General features: G+C 50.5%; 2 pseudogenes; one reads left to right on the top strand and one right to left on the bottom strand.

The window, feature by feature from the left end:
• Window positions 1–2,298: 2,298 nt before the first annotated feature.
• Window positions 2,299–4,228, bottom strand: LOC113461287 (annotated as a pseudogene).
• Window positions 4,229–4,916: 688 nt separating this feature from the next.
• Window positions 4,917–5,367, top strand: LOC103700504 (annotated as a pseudogene).
• The last annotated feature ends 9,988 nt before the right edge of the window (window positions 5,368–15,355 follow it).

The following is a 15,355-nucleotide window of genomic DNA, read 5'->3' as shown; positions in this document are numbered from 1 at the left end:
CTTTGATTAATCTCACAGGAAATCATTTGTTACTTCGATCGACTAAGCATATTTAAGCAATAGAGAGCCAACCGCTAGGTAAGTTCAACTCGGTATCATTATCATGTGTTATGTATTATATAGTGTGTATCATGAAACCGTGTATCTTCTATCATATATTACATATCATGGATGGAAGAGCATGAAAGGGAGCCTGATGAGGTGGAGTCCCACAGGATGACTCATACCCACTGAGATGGCAACTTGTCCAGGAGGAGTCGAGAGTGACAGTCATATGTACTGATAATCAAATTTGTGCAACGATTGTAATTTCATTGTTTCAAACATTAATATGTGACCTTTTTTTCATAAATATAGAGGGCTATATTCCTTATTGCAGAGTGTGTCAGAGAGTTATCATCATCTAAAGAGACCAGTCGCGTCGAAGCTCAGGTGTTCATCGAATTGATGGGACCCAAAGCGTTTATAGTCGAGTGAGGGGTTATGGCATTGGAGTTACCCCCACTCAGTTGTCTACAATGAGTAGATATACCTTAGATGCTAGACATAGTAGTAGCATTGCATAGATTCGTAGGTTCGAGGCAGAGATGGAAGAGATGAGATAGAGCCATTAGACATAGATCAATTTTTGAGGGCTCAGCTTGACCAGATTACATCTTTGTTGCATAGATTTGTCCCTCCTTGAGTCAATAACTACATCTATTTTAATATTTTGTATAATTATCATGTATATTTTTGTATAAGCATAATGATTTATACTTTGTGATATTTATATTTTCAACTTCTAAATTTTTTATCTTTTTCTTATAGCTTTATGTTCTTTTAGTAGTCGTGGAGATGATGACGATGCTGCTATGGATCTCTAATAGCCCTTACACCCTTTTTTTTAGGAGTTTTATGTGTATAATTTTATGTTTTCTGAAGCACATTGAGTTGTAATTTGACTTTCCAATCATGTTTGATAATATAAATATAATCATATTTAACAATATAAATATTTGCTATTTCTATATATATATATCATGTGTTATTATATGATTTTGTTATGAATGTTTTTGGTTTATATATTTGTTACAGAGTTTTCAATTTTTTTTACATAATTTTTTTTAAAAAATAATTTACACTTACAATATTATAAAGTGTCGTTATATTTTAAATATAACAATGCTTTAAAGCATCGTTACATATACATTAGCGATGCTAATTGGCATCGTTAATTGGAGACACAAATAAGCATCATTAATATAAGAGGTTTAGTGTCGACGCCTTTTAAAAGCGTCAACGATTAGCGATACTCATAAGTGTCGTTTGTTATAACTCATGATGCGAACCAAAAGCGTCGTAAAATTATTTTTCCACGGCTGCATTGCTGAAGTTTTTGCGACGCTTTAGAAAGCATCAGGAATCTAACTCATGCCACTTTTTCACATCGGCAAATGCCTTGAAAAGTGTCGGGCAATGGCAGATGTTTCTGTAGTGTCTACAGAAACTTAAGGTAGATTTTGTTTTCTTAGAAATTATTTTTGCAAAAATTGTTCCATGCATACTTCTTGTTCTTAAAACAAAGAACATAGATAACGAAAGTTGTTTGACTATTAGATTAATATATATAGGAGAGAATGAAAGAAAAGGAGATTTGTTGGAGAGATTTACAAGAAACCGGAATTGATCTTTGTATAGAGAAAGAAAGAGGAGAGGACGAGCATCACTGGCCTTTTTTATGTGCGTGGGAGAGAATAGTAAGGGCACAGGGGGTTTGCATTTCTTATGAGAGGGGAGTAAGGGCACAAGGGGTTTGCACGGGGGTTTTCATAAAGTGAAATTTAAACTAAGAGATTTTTAAGTACACTAAGAAACCAGAAAATTACATAGGATGCCATAAAGCAAAAAGTCAAAAAAAACTCATTAAATTGAGTTTACATTTCCAATAATCTACTCCACCTGATAACTGAAGACCTGATTCATATCATTGAGTGAACTGGTCCTTTTGTTACTTAAAAGCTTGCCATTATAGAATGAGAGACCGCTACATGAATGGTAAGAGCAAAGATCAATTACCCTTTACCATTGGAGTACCATGATCACTCAAAATCGTCATATTCCTCTCCATCTTCATCAACATCCTCATCATCCACCACATTTTCATCCAACCAACGCTATTCAAGAAATTTCAGTGTCATGGCAGTACAATCCTTGTCAGGCAAAAGATAGAAACTAAGTTAGGAATCCAACCGATTTTCCCTGAAGAAACTCATTTGGTTGCTTTTCACCTCCTTCACACAGATCTAGAGATGGAAATAAAGAGTCAAAGTCAATAAGACACGTTGCAAGCCATTAGAAAGAATAGAGAGTTTATTCTCGGAAGAAAAGTAAAAGAAATAGACAAAAACTTCATATGCAGAAATGAAGAGAATGTAGAAAGGAAGATAGCAATAGCAAAGAGGACAGAAATTTAGAAACAGGTAAATAAAGATTAACGACAAAGTAAGCAAGCAAAAGACCTAAAAAAAAAAAGTTTATCATTAAAGATTCATCATGATTATAAGCATCCACCTTGCAGTTTTACTTTCCATCTATTTATATATACGGTGAATAATTAAGAACTGAAAGTACTGCTTCCAAACACTCGCCTGGTCTTCCTTCTCCACTGGTTCTGCTGTCTCGTTCTCTATTCGACGCCGTTTCCTGATTGCTTCAACAACATCCTTCAATCCCTGATCTGGGTCATCCTCACTACCCATCAAAACCTCCGCAACTTCAGCCGGAGTCATCTGGGCTGAAGATAGAGTCTCCTCCACCTCCTTCATGAGTAGATGCTCGTCGACGCCGAGGTAATTCTTGATGAGCATTTTGAATGCTGCAAATCCGCAGTAGCCCATGTTGATGTGCTTATCCATCCGTCCCGGCCGGAGCAGCGCAGTGTCCAGATTCTCCTTGTGATTGGTAGTGAAGACCATCAGCCTCTCTCCTCCACATGATGACCAGAGCCCATCAACAAAGTTCAGAACCCCTGAGAGGCTAATCAACTGCCGGACTTCCATCCCGTTTCTCGCCCCTCTTCGTCCCCCGGCCTGCGAGATTCACGGTGCAGTCGACATCCTCGACGATGATCACCGACTTGGTTGCCGTCGCCACCAGGAGCTTCCTCAAGTGGGAGTTGCTCCTCACAGAAGTCAGCTCCAAGTCATAGATATCGAAGTCGAGGAAATTGGCAATGGCAGCAATCAGGCTGGTCTTCCCCGTGCCGGGAGGGCCGTAGAGCAAGTACCCACGTTTCCAAGCCCGGCCAACCCGGGCATAGAACTCCTTCCGGCCCACAAACTTGAGAAGATCATTCTTGATCTCCTCCTTTAGGCCAGGGTCCATGGCGAGGGTGTCGAAGGTGGATGGGTGGGTGAAAGGTATGGAGGTCCACAGCATTCCACTGGTTTCAAAAATTTCGGTTGGTGTAGAGCTTGCGCTCCCGGTTCTTGAACTGGATGGCGGCAGCCTGCGAGAGCACGAAAGGGAGGTACTCGGCATGGACCTTCGCACGGTGCTTGTAGTGGAACCGGAGGTCGAAGCAGCGGCTCTGGCGGGAGCTGCTTTCCGGCCCATAGATCGGCCGGAAGGTCCATGTGACGGTGACGCCGTCGAAGGTGTCGACGATGCTCTCGTTGGGGCTCAAGGAGTAGGTGATGGTGTTGGAGTGGTGGTGGCGGTACATCGTGATAGCACGTGCGGGCGGCGAGGGACTTGGAGCTGAGGTAGGCCTGCGTGGAGTCGAAGATGTCGCTGGAGAAGCCGGCCGGGTCGAATTGGTCGATGGTGACGGTGACCATGGGGTCGAGGGGGCGGAGGAAGCGGTGGAGATTGAGGGAGTGGGAGAGATGGCTGAGGAGGGTCCGGATGAGGTAGGAGACCTCATCCGGGATGAGCGTAGGGATGCTCTTGAGGAACACGAGAGTGGCAATGGCCGATCCAGTGGATTTCCAGTCCATGGCTGCTCTCCTATTGGTTGGGTTGTTTCTGAACCGGATGGAAAGCCTAGAAGAAAGAATAATGGAACGTTATAGATTCTTGGAGCTTTCATACACAAGGAAAACTTAGGTCCAAGGAGGAAAACTTATAGTCGGGCAGTGTGAGAGTGCTTTGTCCGTTCTTTCCATTGGAAGATGAGGAGAATCTCTACCTGTGGGACAAGTGGCACTATAAGAAACGGAGGAATGCCGACATAAATGAAACTAAGACTGTCGTCGAAAACAAATAATAACATAACGCTTATAAGCATCGTCGAACACCAAGAATTGGTTTAAGACAATGCTTATAAGTGCCATTGGAAGAAAATGAACGAAAGAAGCCACACGATGCTGAAAAGTATCATCGGAATCTTACGCACTAACCCACTATTAACCCTAACTTCCACTAAACTCCACCTAAACACTAACTTAAGACGACGCTTATAAGGGTCGTTGGAAGCCTAAGACCTAAGACGACGCTTATAAGCATCGTCAGAAGCCTAGGACCTATGACGATATCGTCGGAAGCCAAGTCTCCCAATGCCTTACATGTTATTGTTATTGTAAAATAGCATGCAGCAAGATGAGTAGACACGCAACAACAAGACATGAGTAGACACGCAACAACAAGACACGAAGCTGTGAACACACATATCGAGAACATTAAACTACAATCCTAAGATCGTGATCTACATGCTGTTTTGGAAGGATATCTCCACCGTTCGCTACCAAACAATCTAATGCTCCAAATCAACACGCGCGCACAAAATTCCCAAAATTTTGAACCTACCGACTGTCCCCGCCTCTCCATCGCCTAAAAATTTTCCCATCCCCACTCCCAAGTCTCGACATCCCTTCTCCAAGCCCTAATCCCCAATCCTCTAATTCGAAACCCTCATCATAGCTTTCATTTTTGAGATGGCGAGAACCAAGTAGACAAATCAAAAGTCCACCGGCGGCAAGGCCCCCCACAAGCAGCTGGCGACAAAGGCGGCTCGGAAGTCGGCCCCGACCATCGGCGGCATGACGAAACCCCTCCGCTTCCGCCCCGAGATGGTGGCACTGTGGGAGATCCGCAAGTACTAGAAGAGCACGGAGCTTCTCATCTGCAAGCTCCCCTTCCAGCGCCTCGTCCGTGAGATAGCCCAAGACTTCAAGACCGACCTCCGCTTCTAGAACCCTACTATCGCCGCCCTCTAGAGGTCGTCGAGGCATATTCATTGGCCTCTTCAAGGATACCAACCTTTACGCCATCCACGCCAAGCGCATTACCAGCATGCCCAAGGATATGCAGCTTGCCTGTCGGATTCGTGGCGAGAGAGCCTAATCTCGTTCCTTAAAAGCATCGTTGGAATTCTACTTACTAACACACTCTTAACTCTAACTTCCACTAAACTCCGCCTAAACACTAACCTAAGACGACATTTATAAGCATCGTCGGAAGCCTAGTACCTAAGACGACGTTTATACGCGTCCTTAGAAGCCTAGGACCTAAGACAATGTTTATAAGCATCGTCGGAAGCCTAAGACCTAAGGCGACACTTATAAGCATCGTCCGAGGCCAAGTCCCACCACGTTGCTATTAGCCGACACAAAAACGTTGACAAAGGGCAATGCTAATAAGCGTCGCCAATTAGCGACGCTTATAAGCGGCGGTAGTTAGCGATGCTTTCTTCATGCGTCGGCAATTTTTTTGTCAACGTTCATATTGCCGATGCTTTTGCGACGCTTTATAAAGTATCGCTAATAAAACTAAGGACGTTTATAAGCATCAGTATAGACAACAAAAAGCATCTATAAAGCTTCGCTAATAAAACTAAGAATGCTTATAAGCGTTGGTATAAACAACAAAAAGCGCCGACAATGCTCAATTTTTTTGTAGTGTGGGCTCGATGGGCACTGGTTTAATATTGGTCAGACTGGTTTTGATTTTTAAATGTTTGACTCCTTGAACCAATTTTATATGAATGAACTTGACCCCATTCTAAATTAGCCATCAATTTGTGAGCATGAGATTTAGTGACTGATAATGGATCCAAACCGGGCATTCCACTAAGAGCTATGTAATAATTCGAAAAAGTTCTGTAATGATTAGTGATAGAGGAAAAAATGGATTGTCCAGCCCACAACTAAAAGGCCGCTCAGTTTCGGCCCAGTAAAAATCAACGACGATCGGCTGAATTTTCACTTTGGCCCATGGCCAGCTCGTCATTGGAACTCCGCCGAAAGCTCCACCAACTCCAGACATTCGTCGACTCCTCCGACCAAGTTCGGGGTACCTCCAGACAATCGCCGACCCACCCCGGCTAAGCTCGAGGCGCCAACCCAGTGATGCGCTCCGACTCTCGAGCTCAGGGCACTCCACCGAGCACATCTCGAAATTCGGAAAGCCGAGCTACTCCCAGCACCCGCCAAGCCGACCTCATCAAACGCATGACGCGACTACTTAACGAGCTCGGCCTCGCCAACGACCACACCCATGTGCGGGCCTACGCCTACCTACGTGGCCATACTTCACCACACTGCCGTGTCATGTCTCCATAATCGGTCAACAGCAGTCAGACGACACCTTGACTACTCTGGCCATACCCTGCCGTGACTATCAACACCCTACCATTCACAAGAACGGATTGTACCGCACGTCATCAGCCAATCTGAGCTGCGCACCATTCGGCTCAGAGCCACGCCCCCTCATGATGAGGGCTGACGGTACCTCCGCCACCTAGGCCACTCCACCGAGGCTATAAATAGCTCGGTTAGGTAATTTCTAAGGGACCTTTGGCTGGACCAAATTTATCCACTCTAACTTGATCGTCGGAGGGCCCTCACCAGAACCCCACCGGTGAGGTTTGGTGCATGTTCATCGCTGCGTAGGAGGTGGCCTCCGTCCTCTCCTTCCACTCACCGGCAGCTCCTCCGACTCCTCCGGCGTGGTCACCCTCGGGCCAGATTTGAGCCACAACAATTAGATTACAGGTGCTGGAAATTTAGAATGCGGCGTGGATGACAACGTTATAATCTATGTTATTACTTTTTTGCCATTAATATTATCTTGGAACACGTTAAAGATGCCACTTGTTCCCTTACAGCTACTCACACTTTATCAATAGGAATAAATGAAGATGCTAATGAATCTTATTGAGTCCAATAAAATCATTTGCTGTTGAAAGTTAATTGTCTGGATATATCAACAATTTTTTAGTGTTTTGAATCTTATGAACACTTCACATGAACCATAGGATGTGAGAGGGAGAGTAAGACATCTCCTAATTGACATAATGTTGATCAGCTATTAATTTGGAATTAAGAGGTTACTGTACTAACTATGCTAAATTCAATGAACACCTTTTTTTCAAAAAAAAAAAAGTCGCAGAGTAAGTAGCTTCGTATGCGGCCGATCCATGTAAGCTAAGGAGATAGGATTGTGTAAAATATTGTCGAAAATAAGGAGACTTGCTTTCGTTGTACAACACCTTCCTCCCCGAGTACGATTCCTCCGTCTACTTCATTGTTTGATCAGAAAGATAGAAGGAGAGCATGTAGGTCGCAGAGTCCTTTTCACGAAGGACCCAACGTGTTGCTTGGCAAATGGTCCCTTTTGGTGACACAGAATGGGGTTCCTTGTAAGTGACTCTTTCCAACTGCGAACATGATTAATAAACGTCCACATCCTATATGTACCTTGCTCCTTTTGCTAGTAATGCGGCAAGCGCATGCGATCAGAATGCTAGGTGTAAATGGAATTGCTGTCATGCCAATATGCCATAGCCCATTAGCATGAGCGAGCACAAAACAAGACAGGTGCTCTCTACATAGTTTGTCCTGTAGAACATGGAAGACCTAAAAAAAAAAAAAAATCACATAGTATCAATATAATACAGATAAAATAGAATATTTAATTTTTTTAAATAATAAATATTCATAATAAAAATTTTAATATTATTTTCAAACTCTAATAATGCCGGCTATATAGCATTTATTTAATAGAAAGGATAACTCCTAGGCTCTAGTTCTTTCGCTCATAGCCCATGATCCCATCCGCACTATCTGCCGGCATATAAGGGAATGAGTAAAATAAAAGCAAGCCAAAACCCTAATAAATCATCTCTATCCCTGGCTCAATCAAGCATACTACGTATAGAATATTAACTTTCATAATATTAGATTTTCTATTATACATAAAAGGATGCTAAAAAATAAAAATATACATTTCAAAAATATTTAATGTATCTAATCAAAAGATAAATATCCAAACCAACGTATTTAAACCAATCACATTGTCTCCTAGCTTTTAGGATTATGTTCATAATCGGCCTATGGCAAGCCATAAAAGAAACTAGATTCTAACTACAATATGTCGTCTATCAATATGCGCCAGTGATTGTCCTATTGGTGCCTAAAAAGAAGCTAGCTCTGAAATCACACGAAAAATATGCCCGCTGCAGTATGTACTGGAGATCGCTTTGCTAATGTAGCCCAAAAGAAAATTAACTCTCGGCTATAATATATTATCAACTAGCATGGAATGTGTTACGGGGGAACTTAGCCACCATGCCCCACGTGACCGGCACGCGCGCCCAGGAAGACTACGGCAGCCCCTTGATCCAGCAATCCGACCCCGAGTCGGACATCTTCGGCTCCGCAGCCCGACCCCGAGTCGGCTGCCCCTTGATCCAGCAATCCGACCCCGAGTCGGACATCTTCGGCTCCGCAGCCCGACCCCGAGTCGGCAGCCCCTTGATCCAGCAATCCGACCCCGAGTCGGACATCTTCGTCTCCGCAGCCCGACCCCGAGTCGGACATCTCTCGACAACGACAGGCTATTCCCCAGAGGCACGCCGCAGCCTCCTGCTCCACTACTCCCTGCAACGGTTGTATCTGGCGCTGCTCCACGATCCCCTGTAACGGCCGTACAAGGCGGAGCTCCACTACGCCCTGTCATGTCCGTACCCAGCGCTGCCCCACGACGCCCTGTAACGGCCGTGTCAGTGGCAGCTCCATCGTGCCCCACGATGACGAACCCCCCTGAAAGACCCCCCAGCCTGGTATATATGCGGCTGGGGGAAGAAGGGGGGGTAAGCAAGAACTTCCAGAGCATTCTCCTACTTGCTACTATTACCTCTCCTTCTCCTCCAATCTCCTCTGACTTGATCGTCGGAGGGCCCCCACTGCCCCAGTGGTGGTGCGAGGCTTGCTTGCAGGTTTTCCGGTGGAAGGTGGAGCGCAATCAACACCAACCAAGGCAACTCAAACGGAACCCCGTTCACACCGCTGTGCCAATCGTTCTCGGTTTGGACCACCAGCAACAGTTGGCGCTAGAGGAAGGGCACGAATCTCAGAGCGATCGTAATGGCACGGCGAGGTGGTCGTGGAGCTTCCAATGCCTCCGGTCGCGGGGCCTCTCGCGCCTCCGGCCGGGAGGCCGCTGCGTCTCCAACACATTCTCAGCAACACTCCACCGCTCCACCTCCCATTCAGATGGTCGAAGCCGCTCAGTTCGACCAGTTAGCCCAGCAGGTTCGCACCCTCGCGGAGGCAGTGCAGAACCTGCAGGGTGTGATGTCTCGGGCGCCGCAGCGGGCTCAGGAGCCGCTGCTCCCTGAGCGCTCACCTGTCCTCCTCAACCCGCGCTCCTTCCTCTCCCATGGGGAGGAGCGCCGGCGCGAGGAAGATTCTCGAGCACGGTCCATTCTGCCGGGACCTTCCCATCGGAGCTGCGCGGGGTACGAAAGGCGGGCCCGGGCGCGTTCCCAGACCCCCCAGTCCTCAAGGAACCCGCGCTCCAGTCGGTCCCCCTCTCGGTGCTCCTTGTCTCCCACCCATCGGTCGCGCTCCCTGGACCGGCGGGTGGACGATCTCCACCGACAACTCCAGGTCCTGAAGGGCCACTCCAAAGATCCCTTCGCCGACTTGGAGATCTCCTCCCAGCCGGCGCTTGCCTCGAGGATCCTGCGGACCCCGAATCCGCCGGGGTTTAAAATGCCGGCAATTTAGCCCTATGACGGGGCGGCGGACCCGCGGGATCACGTCGAGAGTTTCAGGACCCTTATGCTCCTCCACGGAGCATCAGATCCTCTCCTCTGCAAGGCCTTCCCGGCGACCCTCCGTGGCCCGGCAAGGGCGTGGTTCGCCGGCTTGGAGGCTAACTCAATCCAGTCCTTCGACCAGTTTACTCGCCTCTTCATCACCCATTTCGCCGTCAGTAGCCGGCGGCGACTGGTCTCCGACTCCCTCTTTGATGTCCGGCAAAACGAGGGAGAAAGCTTGCGGGATTATCTTACCCGCTTCAACAAGGCTACGCTGGAAGTCCGGAACCTGAGCCAGGAGGTGGCTCTTTCAGCCCTGAAGCGTGGCTTCCGAAAGGGCAGACTCACCTTCTCCCTGGACAAACGCCTGCCGCGGAGCTTCCCGGAGCTGTTGTCCCGGGCGAACCAGTATGCGGACGCCGAGGAGGCGGCCGCCCACCGGAGCAAGGAGGCCGCCGAGATCCCTCCAAAGCTCGGGAAGAAAAGGTGAAAAGAGGCACGCCAGAGGAGGAGCCCGACGCCTCAACGTCGGCGCAGAAGCCTGTCGCCGGCGAGGAACCACGGCGCCCTACGCCCTCGTTCTCCGCCCCGACGTTTCAACCGGTACACTCCTCTCCTGACTCCCCGGGCCCAGATCCTCATGGAAATCAAGGGGCGGGAGGACCTCCCGGTCCCGAGACAGATGAAGAAGATTCCTAGGAGGAGGCCCTCTCGGGCGTACTGTGAGTACCACCGGGACCACGGCCACGACACCGAAGACTGCTTCCAGCTTCGGGACGAGATCGAGGCTCTCATCCGCCGAGGGCGTCTCGGTCGATATGTGAACGACCGACATCCCCCCGCAGACCCGCGTCCGGCCGACCCGGCCCCTCAGGAGCCTCGGGAGCAGAATCGACCCGTCGCGGGCGTGATCCACACTATCACTGGGGGCTGCCCCCGGCCCGAGAGGAACGCAGGGGGCTCGACTGAAGCGTCAGGGGCAGCCGTCGCAAAGAGGCAGAGGGTCGGTAATGTAATCACTTTTTGTGATGAAGATGTAAAGGGGGTTCAGACCCCCCACGATGACGCCATGATGATCTCCCTCACTATGGCAAACTATGATGTAAGGCGTGTTCTTGTGGATAGTGGAAGCTCAGCTGATATTTTGTTTTACGAGGCCTTCCAAAAGATGAGCTTGTCCAGACAATTGTTGCACAAAACATCCACCCCCCTCATAGGATTCACTGGTGACGCTATCTCGGCCGAAGGTGTCGTTGAGCTGCCTGTGACTGCGGGCGTTGCACCCGCAGAAGCCACGGTGCGGCTCGGGTTCTTGGTCGTCCGTGTTCCCTCGGCCTACAACGCTATCCTCGGACGACCCGGACTGAACGCCCTTCGCGCGGTGGTCTCTACGTACCACTTGCTCATGCGGTTCCCCACGGCGGCCGGGATTGGAGAGGTCCGAGGTGACCAACCGACCGCAAGGCAATGTTTCCTAGCAATTCTCAAAGGGAAGAAGCCCGTAGAAGCCTTAAGCGTCGAGTCCCTCGACGCCAGAGACGAGGTGGCCTTGCGGCACGGGGAGCCGGCCGAGGGTGTGATCGAAGTTCCCCTCGAGGAAGGTCGCCCGGACAGGACGATCCGGGTCGGCGCCAATCTCGACCTGGGAGCTCGGGCCCGGTTGGTGGAATTCCTCCGAGCCAATGTCGATGTGTTTGCCTGGTCGGCGGCCGATGTACCTGGGATCGACCCGGAGGTCATTTCTCACGCCCTCAACGTCGACCCGACCCACCGACCGGTAAAACAGAAGAAGAGACACTGTGCCCCGGATCGGATCCGAGTGGTCGACCAGGAGGTAGACAAGCTCTTGGAGGCAGGATTCATAAGGGAGGTCAGCTACCCCGAATGGCTGGCGAATGTCGTACTTGTCCGGAAGGCGAGCGGAAAGTGGAGGATGTGCGTCGACTACACCGACCTGAACAAGGCGTGTCCCAAGGATAGCTTTCCGCTTCCGCGGATAGACCAACTGGTCGACGCGACTTCCGGGTATCAGCTGCTGTCTTTCATGGACGCCTTCTCCGGCTACAACCAGATAATGATGGCTCCACAGGACGAGGAGAAAACTGCCTTTATAACAGACCGGGGGCTGTACTGTTACAAGGTAATGCCCTTCAGTCTGAAGAATGCTGGCGCCACTTACCAGCGCCTCGTCAACAAAATCTTCAAAGAGCAAATCGGCCGGAACATGGAGGTGTACGTGGACGATATGCTGGTGAAGAGCCGCCGTGCAGACCAGCACATCGCGGATCTGGAGGAGACTTTCGCCACCTTGCGGAAGTTTCGCATGAAGCTGAACCCAGCGAAGTGCGCCTTTGGCGCTTCGGCCGGGAGGTTCCTCGGTTTCATTGTCAACCAGCGGGGGATCGAAGCTAACCCGGACAAAATCAAGGCCATCCAAGATATGTCCCCTCCGACCAAAGGGAAGGAGGTTCAGGAGCTCGCTGGGAGGGTCGCCGCGCTCGGACGATTTGTGGCAAAATCGGCCGAACGCTGCCAACCTTTCTTCAAGGTGTTGAAACGCCCAAAAGACTTCCTCTGGACGGCCGAATGTCAAGCAGCATTCGACCAGCTCAAGGAATACTTGGCGTCTCCTCCCCTGCTGTCCAAGCCGCAAGAAGGGGAGATGCTCTACCTCTATCAGGCGGTCTCCCCAACCGCAGTCAGTGCGGTACTGGTTCGGGAAGAGGCAAAGCTCCAGAAGCCTGTGTACTACATCAGCCGGGTCCTACGGGATGCCGAGACGCGGTATACGAAGGCTGAAAAGATCGCCTTCGCGCTGCTGACCGCGACCAGGAGGCTTCGCCCCTATTTCCAGGCCTATTCTGTCACCCTCTTGACCGATCAACCGCTGCGGCAGATCCTCAGCAATCCTGAGAATGCGGGACGGCTGGTGAAGTGGGCAGTAGAACTTGGTGAGTTCGACATCCGCTACCAGCCCCGACCCGCCATCAAGGCCCAGGTGCTCGCGGATTTCCTCGCTGAGTGCACGGTGCAGGAGGCGGAACCTAGGTCGCCGGAAACACCCAGCCTCGACCTCCCGATTTGGACGCTTCACATCGATGGGTCGTCGAACCCCGAAGGTGGAGGGGCCGAGCTGGTCCTTACCAGTCCTGATGGAGTGATAGCCGAGTATGCCTTGAGGTTCGGATTTCCAGTGACCAACAACGAGGCGGAGTACGAGGCCCTAGTCACGGGACTCAAACTCACCAAGGAGCTCGGCATCCGGCGCCTGAAGGTCTTCACCGACTCCCAGCTGGTGGTCGGGCAGGTCCGTGGGGAGTTCGAGGCCCGGAACCCGACCATGCAGAATTACGTCCGGAAGGTGCAAGCACTCATTCCCGACCTCGGCAGTGTCGACATCCAGCAGGTCCCAAGAAGTGAAAATGCCAGGGCCGACAGGTTGTCCCGCTTAGTGCGCGCAGACGCGCACAACTTGTCGAGGGCGATCTACCTGGAGACCCTGGATGCCCCGAGCATCGGCGAGGCTGGAGCGGTGATGGCGATTGATCCGGAGCCGTCTTGGATGGACCCGCTTGTCGCCTACCTCGCCGAAGGGATCCTCCCTGAAGACGAAGATCAAGCTCGGCGACTTGTTATGAAGTCCGCCCACTACGTACTCTATGAAGGGAGGCTGTATCGGACCTCGTTCACCGCCCCCCTCTTAAAGTGCCTCCGCCCCTCGGAAGCGGCCTACGTCCTCGGCGAAGTCCACGAAGGCGTTTGCGGATCACACTTGGGGGCTAGGTCCTTGGCGCACAAGATCATGAGGCAAGGCTATTATTGGCCTACCTTGTTGGAGGACTCAAAGGATCATGTACGGAAATGCGACGCCTGCCAGCGCCACGCCAACGTCCAGAGAGTCCCTTCTGTCCCCTTGGCACCAATCACTGCACCCTGGCCCTTCGCCCAGTGGGGAATGGATATCCTCGGACCATTCCCCGTCGCTTCAGCTCAGCGAAAATTTTTGATTGTTGCAATCGACTACTTCACCAAGTGGGTGGAGGCAGAGCCGCTGGCCACTATCACGGAGGCGCAAGTCCGGAAGTTCGTGAAGAAGAACATCATTGTCCGATTTGGGGTACCTCGGGTCCTCATCTCGGATAATGGTCGACAGTTCGACAACAAGCATTTCCGTGACTTCTGCGAGGAGTTCGGGATCGAGCATCGGTTCACATCTGTGTCGCATCCCCAAACCAACGGCGAGGCCGAGGTCACAAATCGGACAATCCTCCAAGGAATCAAAGCGCGAATCGGTCGGACGGGGCAAGCTTGGGTCGAAGAACTCGAGAATGTCCTTTGGGCGTATCGGACCACGCATCGGACCCCTACCGGAGAGACGCCTTTCAGCCTAACCTATGGCACGGAAGCCGTTGTCCCCGTGGAGCTCGGACTCCCCTCACCTCGGGTGGCCGCGCACCGACCCGAGGCCAATTCGGAGCAACTCCGAGGGAACCTGGATCTCTTGGAAGAAGCAAGGGAAATGGCGCAGGTTCGGATGGCGATGTATCAGCGGAGGGTGGCCCGATATTACAACTCCAAGGTCCGACCGAAGCTTTTCAGAATCGGAGATCTGGTGCTAAGGCGAGCTAAAGCATCTCAACCTGCGGAAGGTGGGAAGCTAGCGCCAAATTGGGAAGGCCCGTATAGGGTTCGCTGGGTAAACCGACCTGGCTCCTACCAGTTGGAGGCCCTAGATGGTCGAGAAATTCTAAGGAGCTGGAATTCCGCTAACCTGCGGATGTATTACCAGTAGAACGACAATGCCAGAAAGACAGTTCAAAAATGTATAACACTTTTCATTTCAATAATTTCTGGTTACAATGGCGTGCTCGTGTGATTACAAGGAATTCCCAGAGGGGAATTAGGGTGTAAAGAAAGTAAAGAAGAGGTGGAGACTCCGAGGAGCTGAAGATCTGGGATCCCGAAACCTCCATCCGAAGCGGCTGCAATCCCGCCGGAAGTGGGTGCTTCCAACCGGAGGCGCCATCGGCGTCTCACGAAAAAGACGAAGAGCCGGCGCGGATGAAGAAGAAGTGGACGAAGGAGAAGTCCACACTGCTCCTACCCAGAGGCGCCATCCACGCCTCACGAAAAAGACGAGGAGCCGCCGCAGAAGAAGCTCCCGCTGCCTCCAGGGGAACGCCACCTCCAAGGGATATTCCGGTCCTCCCCGGTGTTAGGGGAGAGAAGGAATACAAGGGAGAAGAGCATATGGAGGCGCGGTCCCGGATCAAGCGTCTGGTGCGGAGCTCAATCGGGAGGCTGAACTTCAAGGAGGGGAGACGTGATCTC

The sequence above is a fragment of the Phoenix dactylifera genome, chromosome 14, assembly GCF_009389715.1.
Source record: "Phoenix dactylifera cultivar Barhee BC4 chromosome 14, palm_55x_up_171113_PBpolish2nd_filt_p, whole genome shotgun sequence".
NCBI lineage: Eukaryota > Viridiplantae > Streptophyta > Magnoliopsida > Arecales > Arecaceae > Phoenix > Phoenix dactylifera.
Note: the sequence above shows the minus strand (reverse complement) of the source record. Positions and strands in the feature narration are given on the sequence as shown.